This window comes from Cervus elaphus, chromosome 16 (genome assembly GCF_910594005.1).
Source record: "Cervus elaphus chromosome 16, mCerEla1.1, whole genome shotgun sequence".
NCBI classification, from domain to species: Eukaryota; Metazoa; Chordata; class Mammalia; order Artiodactyla; family Cervidae; genus Cervus; species Cervus elaphus.
The window spans coordinates 28,672,101-28,680,514 of record NC_057830.1 but is presented as its reverse complement, the minus strand read 5'-3'; the positions used below and the strand labels follow the sequence as shown (position 1 = coordinate 28,680,514).

The 8,414-nt window shown below is 36.7% G+C and overlaps 1 long non-coding RNA gene across 2 annotated transcripts in view; it reads right to left on the bottom strand.

The window, feature by feature from the left end:
* Positions 1 to 892: 892 nt before the first annotated feature.
* LOC122710133 overlaps positions 893 to 8,414 on the bottom strand; it is a 39,708-nt gene continuing 32,186 nt past the window's right edge. For both annotated transcript variants that reach the window (XR_006345826.1, XR_006345825.1), the window contains exon 4: positions 893 to 1,332. This is a non-coding gene — a long non-coding RNA (uncharacterized LOC122710133). The remainder of the gene's footprint in view (positions 1,333 to 8,414) is intronic.

The following is an 8,414-nucleotide window of genomic DNA, read 5'->3' as shown; positions in this document are numbered from 1 at the left end:
ATGTTGACAAGGATGTGGAGAAATTGAAATTCTTATTTACCCCTGGGCTGCTATAGAAAATAGTCTGGAAGTTCCTCAAAAAGTCAAGCAGAGATCCATACAATCCAGCAATTCCACTCCTAAGTACTTACCCCAACAAATTGAAAACAGGTGTTCAAACAAAAACTTTTGCATCAACATTTTTAGCAGCACTATTCACAATAGCCAACAGGTAGAAACAACCCTAGTGTCCATTGACTGATGAATATTTATGGCAAAGTGTGGTATAACCATACAATAAAGTATTGTTGTTCAGTCACTCAGTCATGTCCGAGTCTTTAATGAAATATTATTCACAGATAAAAATAAATAAATCTATTTTATGGTGTACTGACCAGTCTACAATCTGGGTGAACCTTGAAAACATGCTAAGTGAAAGAAGCTAGTCACAAAGGACTGCATGTTATATGGTTCCATTTATATATAAGCAAACTTATGGGCTTTCCAGGTGGTTCAGTGGGTAAAGAATCCACCCGCAATGCAGGAGATGCAGGTGACACAGGTTCAGTCCCTGGGTCGGGAAGATCCCCTGGAGGACGGCATGGCTACCCACTCCAGTATTCTTGCCTGGACAGAGGCAAGGACATGGACAGAGGAGGCTGGTGGGCTACAGTCCATAGGGTCACAGTGTCTGACACGACTGAAGCGACTGAGAATGCATGCAAGCAAACAAATTTATAGACATAGAAAGTATGTCAGTGGTTACCTTGGGCTTGGGGAGATGCAAGCATTTGTGGGGGAGTGATGACTAAGGGGTGCAGGGTATCTTTTGGTATAATGAAAATGTTCTAAAATGTATTGTGATGATAGTTGCACTCAAAGCCATTGAATGGTTTACTTTATTTAAGAGAATTTTATGGTTTGTGAATTATATCTCAGTAAAGCTGTAAAGAGAAATATCTCTGACAATATGTACAGAATGAATTTCATGGAGATAAGGTTGGAAGCAAGAAATACAATTAGAGCCCTCTGATAAAAATCCAGATAAAATGTCATAAAGATAAATCACAGTAGTGGCCAGGCAGTGAGAGACAAGAGCTAGTTTTGTGGGCTAATAGAGTCCTGTTCCATAGGCCTTAAGATTGGTTGGCATCTAAAGCTGGGGAGATGAAGAGTATTTCATCATTGAGCCTTTCATGATGCCATTCGCCAAGGTGAGGCAATTCAGGAAGAGAAGTCTTAGAAGGTAAAAATGTTGAGTCCTATTTGGACTGGTCCACTGGAACATGGTTGATTTCAGGAGTCTGTGAGCCATCCAACTGACATACCATCTGTGCCACTGTTTATAGAAATCTAGAAAAGAGAAGGCATTGTAGGCTGAATAGACTTGGGATGGATGGTATTATCTAGAGTTCTACTGTCCACAATATAACTGCTAGTCATAGGAGACTATTAAGTTTAATAAGTTAAAATTAAAGTTTCAAATTCAGACAATCAGTTGCACTATCCACATTTCAAGCATAGCCAGAGACTATCATTTTGAACAGCACACATACAGAACACTTCCATCATTGCAGAAATTCCTTTGGGACAGTGCTGATCAAGGGAATATTGTCCACTGAAAAGAGAACTTTGTTAGTGAGAAGATCATCCGCGGTCTTGGGAAGAGTGGAGTAGTGGGGCCAGACTCCAAAACTGACGAGGAGTTAGGAACTAGCAGTCATTTAAGAAAATTTTACTATGTAAATAAATGTGAGAGTAACATTGTATCTGACACATACTAAGCATGTAATAAATAGCTGAATCTGAAGAGCCCTGACAAGGTGGCTTGTGTTTCAGTGATTCATGTGGGCTTGGAGGCCTTGTTGAATACCACCCGAGAGCTGTCATTTGGCAGGATGGCCATAAGCAGCCATGCAGGTCCATACCTTACTTGTTTCTCTAATGTAGCTTGGGCACTGGGAGAGTCTAATTCATTAAACGTTCATGTGTGGGTCTGGTTAACCAGAAGATTTTTTTCCCCCATCTTGAGCAGCAATAAAATTAGAGGAATTCAGTTGATTTTTTGACTTGAAATGGAAAGGAATACCTCACTGCTGGGAAGATGAAAAGTTATTATTTCTTCTTATTTTCCCCTTACATTAAGGTAATAATTTTAGTGTTTTATTTCACATTACAAAAGAAATACCTTTTTATGCAAAATAAATTAGGAAACTCATATAAGCAAAAAACAAAGAAATTAAAATTATCCATGATATATATTTGTGGATTTTAGCTCAAGAAAAGAAACCCTGACTTAATAAATATCATTATTTCCTGATATAACAAGAAGTCCAGGATAGGGTAGGTTTCAGGGCTGGTTTATTCAGTGACCCATTGATGTCATTAAAAATCCAGATTCCTTGGGAATTTCCCAGGCGGTCCAGTGGCTAACACTTCACTCTTCCAATGCAGGGGACCCAGATTTGCTCCCTGGGGGAGGAACTAGATCCCACATGCCACAGCTAAGGGTTCGCAAGCCGTAAGTAATACCTGGTGCAGCCAAATAAATAATAATAAGCTATTTTAAAGGGCATACCTTAAAAAAATCCAGATTCCTTCATTATGTTGTTTGCCTGAAACTAACAATATGTTAAATGTTAATTTTACCTCATTTTTTAAAAAAATGAATCAGATTCTTTTTCTCTCTATGATCTGCCATCTTCAGTGTGGATTTATCATCAATCTTATGGCAAGGTGATGGCAACAGTAGCTCAGGGTATCACATTCAGACATAACTACATGGAAAGAAAGGAAAGAGTCTTTCTCATCTCTTTTAAAAATGAGAAAACTTCTTGTAAAACTTCTTATTGGACTCCTCCACAAACCCTATTTGCCAGAACTGAGGGACAATCTCACTCCTTAATCACTACTTACAAGGGGCACAGCATTCCTTTCTGAGCCTTTGAAGCTGTGGGGGTGGTCAGTTGTCCCTGAGGCACATAAATAAATGGAACTTGGGGAGACATTTTTAAAAAGCAGCAAGCTATTCTGAAGGAAAATAGGGGAAATGGATAATAGGGAGGCAATCAACATTATCCATTGTTAGTAATCTGTAGATTTAACCTTCATTAACATTTTGCTAAATATTATGTGTATATGTGATAACACTTTATTCTGTGATAATGTGTTTTTCCCTCCTCAACAATACATCATGAATATCCTTCCATGACGTAAATAATTTTCTATAGCATCATTTTAATGGCCATGGATATTTCATTTTTTAAGGCTACGGCATAAAGTATTTACCAAAGATAAATTTAAAATAAATATTCCTGAGTCTGATGCAGAAGTTTAAATTCCTATCTGCTATAGGCTATAATGGTATTAAAAAGTTAAAGTCTTGCTTTTTTGAAGGTAAGCAATAAATCAGGAGCCCCACAGTGGCAGAGCTAGTGGTGAAGAACCAGCGGGTTAGATTCCTGGGTCAGGAAGGAGGAGGGCATGGCAACCCGCCCCAGTATTCTTGCCTGGAGAATCCCATGGACAGGGGAGCCTCATGGGCTACACAGTCCACAGGGTCACAAAGAGTCAGACAGGACTGAAGCAACTACACATGTGCACACAATAGATCAGGAAGGAAATTTATGTTGACATTGATTTTAATAAATTATGTTTTAAATTAAAACATGACTATTTCTTAGCTCCCTAACAAAAACTCCTAGAGTAACCTACCTCACACCTCAAATGAGTCCTTGATGTGTGGTTTACCAGATTTCTTTAATAATGTGGTAAAGATAACAATAAAATATTGCATTTCTGATAGGTTTAGGCCCTCACATGTAAGTAAGCTGGAAGACTAAGACACTTACTTTACATTTCTCATGGATATTAATAATATTTCAGTTGCAAGACAAAGTAGCTGATCTTTCTTAGAGAAATTACTTCTCCCATATGGATTACCTGAAAAACAGCATGAAAAGCCATGCTTTCACAGGTTAAATAAAATTAGGAGTAAAGCATTGCTTTTTCAGACTAATGATATATTTTCTTCTATTTTAAAAATATTTTAGAAAAGGAACGTAGAGCCCCAATTTTGTCCACTTGATGAGCCTACAAAGATCTCAGCAGGAAGATGCAAGGTAAATCAGGTAATCTGCTAGTTTTTTACATTTCACATTATGATGAATTTATACTGTTTCCTTTAAGGCTTGCATAATTTAGTGAGACATCCTAGTTCCTGCTTTTGAACTTAGTTAGGTGAGGATACCAGCATACCTCCTGGTGGTGCTTTTCTCTCTATCCCAGACTTTTATTTGAGCTAAATTTCCTACCCACAGACTGTTTCATATGGAAACATTCACTGCTAGTTTAGCTTATTGCTTGTTAAGTATATGATCATTCAGAAACTTAAAATCCAGCCAGTGTTTCTTTCATACTTTGTTCATGTTCGGTTAGCAATTCCAGCTCAGGAAGAGCAAGGCATATTTTGTACAGTAGAGAAGGAAAGGACCAACCATCCAATGTATCAGTTATAGCTTTAGTCTATAACATTATAAATACCAGAAAAAATAATGCAGTCAGCATTACTTAATTTCAGTACTTGTATAGTTTTTGTAGCTCATCAGAAAAATTAAGTGTTATGCAAATTTACTTCTTTCATCTTTATTCCCTTTCCCTAGCAAAAACACTGTAAATTGTTAAACGTCTTCTGGTAACTTGTCATATTTGGCACCAGTTTAATTGGTTTTGGCAACTATATTAGTGACTCATAGGAGAATACTTTTGGTCTCTTTACTAACAGATGCCTGTGCTAAAAGCAATGACAACAATGTCACGTGGCCCTAAAATTGCAGGAATTTGCCGCTGGTGGTCCAGTAAAAACAAAATTATATGAAAAGAGAGTCAGAAGATAAGACTTAAAATGTACATTGGTATAAATATCTAGTCAGAAAAAAATCATATCTTTTGTCATTTATTTAAATGACATGTTGAAATTGGGGATCTGCATGAGGCATCATAGGAACCACTAACATTTTGAACCCAGTGTGTTTGTAATCATATTTCACTTGAACCAGTGTTCTCATTTCTTGTTCAGGGAAGTGTCTCTATTACCAGAAAATTCAGGTGATGTCCTATTCATGTTTTACTTTTCTAAAAAATTCCTTTTTGAACACTGATGTATTATATTTGTGGGTCCTTAAAATTATTGTCATTTCCCCATGTATCATCTGATTTGATGGTCATTATAATTGTATGAGAGGTACTGTCTTTGAAACACAACAATATTTAGGCAACAAGTATGCCTTGTTTGAATGCCTGTTTGGCTGCCACAAACTCTGCCAAGTACTGGAGAAAGAACTCTGAACAAGTTCCTGGCCTCAATGAACTGACCAGTCCAAAGTCAGAAGAAGCAAAAAAAACACTTGTGCTTATTAAGAGCTAGATAAGTCCCATATGCTATGGTAGTGTTGTAGAGACAAGATTCCTTGACGTGCGGGACTCTCAGACTCCTCTCTATTCCAGACCCAAGGAGAACCGTGGTCTTTTTCAGCTTTGCCTCCTCCCCATACTATAGGGAGATTCTGTATTTGACAGCCCTGATTATGGATTTTGTGCTTCAGAATCCAAGAGGACAGATAGAGATAGGACTTCCCTGGCAGTCCAGTGGTTAAGATTGTCTGTGCTTCCACTGCAGAGGGCACAGGTTTGATCCCTTAAAAAAAAAAGAAGATGCCAATGTAGGTTGAGTGAGGGGTTCAGCTGAAAATCATTAAAGAGAGAGAGAGAGAGAGAATAGACAGAGAGAGATTGAAAAGGTGTGAGGGAAAAGGGGGCAATTATTTTTTATAAGATTAGTTCTTTGGCTTTACCATTATTAAAAAATCCTCATGGTGCGGAAAGAAGAAAAGACATTTAAGAAGGAAGTTGAGAGACTAAGTCATTACACATAAAATCAGATAAATGAGTTGCAGAGGGCCACTTAGCTCCAATCAAAAAACATCACCATGACCAATTTCCTTTGATCTAGGATCCAGGCCCATGCCTCCAATCCCAGAAACCAGAAAGGAGTCTTTTTCTCTTCATCCAACCTTTTGCTCATCTGTGACCCAGACAGGCAGTCACAGTAAACAATGATGCATTTCCCAGAGTTTGGAACAACACCAGATGTAGGCATCGGCATAACATCAATAAATCCTCCAAACTGATATACAGGTTCTGCACAACCCCTATCAGAATTCCAGTTGGCTTTTTTGTAGAAATTGACGAACTGATCTTAAAAAGCATCTGGAAATAAAAATTCCTGTGGGAATAAATTCTATTTATGTGAAATATTCAGAATAGGAAAATCTATACAGAAAGTCGTTTAGTGGTTAGCCAGGGCTAATGACAAGATTGGCAGGCGATAGTTGAAAGATAAGGAGTTGATGAAAATGTTCTGAAGTTCACTGTGGTGCACAGCTCTGGAAGTTTACTAAAATCCATTGGGAGAGATGTGTTCTACATAAATTATATTTCAATAAAGCTATTATAAGAAGCTACATACTTTTAATGTTTTCCTTAGATGACTACTCATTTCAGTAAAGTTTTTAATGACTTTGAAAAAAAAAAAGAGGCAATGACTAACATCCTCCAGAAAGATTGCATTCAATGTGCAACTCACATCCTCAACAGCAGTGTTTGAAGACACCCTCCCTCTTGACTGCTATTCAGCTGGCAAGCACCAGAGGAACACATAGTATTTTATGGCTGGCATCAGTTCTGAGAGATTAGTGTCTTGTACTATACTGCTTGTTAAAATATTTTGAATATGTTTCCTATCTGCTCCCTATACCGTGGTTTACCTTGGGAATCAAAATTTTCGTATTTTTGCAAAATTGATAAATTGAAAATAATTTGATTGAATTTCTTTAATGCTGAGTGGAGTTTGAGTATGATTTCATTTTTAAGCATTAATGTTTTCTTTTTATCAAGGTAGTCTGCACAGTGAATATTTAATGAAACCATAAGAATCTAAAGTGAAAAGCATCAATCCCTAGCACTATCTCAGTCCCGTTCCCCAAGGCAATCAAGTTACTCTTGTAACATTTTCTGATTTTAGTTGTGTGATTCTCAGTATCTTTAAATCTACCCAATACCTAGTAAATAATATACATAAATCCTTATTTCTTGATGTGTCCCTTAAAAAAAGCCATTTTTAAACTTTCTGTCACTCTATTTAGATCATCTTCTATCTTCCATATAGTCATGTCATTCTTTTTATCTTTATCAGTTGTTTCTGTAACTTTCAATAATATACTTACAATATAAGCCTAAGATTCTTACTGTCATTTTTCCCTTTCCACTTGCCATGTTCTATCATCTAGACTCAACAACTTCCACATTGTCAAGACCCATGTTATTTATCATTTATATTCTGCTCTGAAATGGTACATGCATCTGTGCTGTGTCAATACTTTATTTCTAAAAGCTAAAACTCAATAAAATCCTTATGTTATTATGACCATTTAAAAACCTCACTGTAGATCTAAGTAATGTTCTAAGTTTATATCTCCCTTTCTTGTTCCTTCTGGAGCTTCTAACTGCTTATTTATTCTGGCATTGTTGGTTTTATTGCAACTTTAAGTTTTTTCCCCATTCTCCAAAGAATACTAGGAAATGTATGAAGCTTCCTTTTCCAAGATACCTCCTTCTTGGACAGTTAGCCCCCTAACAGTGATTGTTTTCTAGGTTGCTGCATTAGCTGCATTCTGGAAATTCCCTTTGTCATTCTGGTGGTTTCAGTTCACTGTGTCTCAGATCCTGATATTGCTCATCTCTAAATATAACTGCCTAAGAAAGGCCTTAGGAGAGATAAACTTGGTCTGAAAATATTTTCATTACATTTAATTTATAATTAGACTGAGCATAGAATTTCCAGATAATAGTATTAGAATATTTTTGTTGTGAGCGGCAGAAAACTTGGTGTACAAAGAGAAGGGTAGGGAGTTTCTGGTGAAAATAACCAAAAAGTCTAGAGTTGAATTGTCTTCAGGTATGGTTCAATTCAGAGGCTCATAGAGTTGTATGGGCTTTGGCTTTGCTTTTTTTTATTTTAAGTGATTCTCCCCTTTCCCCACCTACTGCATTGTGATCAGGGAATATGATCTGCATTTTAATTTTTTAATTTTTTTTTTGATCTGCATTTTTAAAAATAACTTTTGACATTAATTGATATCTACATGGTCAATTGATATCAAAGAAGTGTTATTTTCCCAGATTCTATAAATACTCATTTATATTATATTTCAAAAGCACAGCTTTATTTCTTTTTCTTAGCATTTTTCTGATCTTTCTCCCTAATTTGCTGTATTCCCACAGGCACCTATTGGGCTCCAATAGTTGTGATGGAGACCATTTTAAACTCAAAGCATTACTTGGACTATGTGTGGTATAGAATCCCTATTAACCTACAC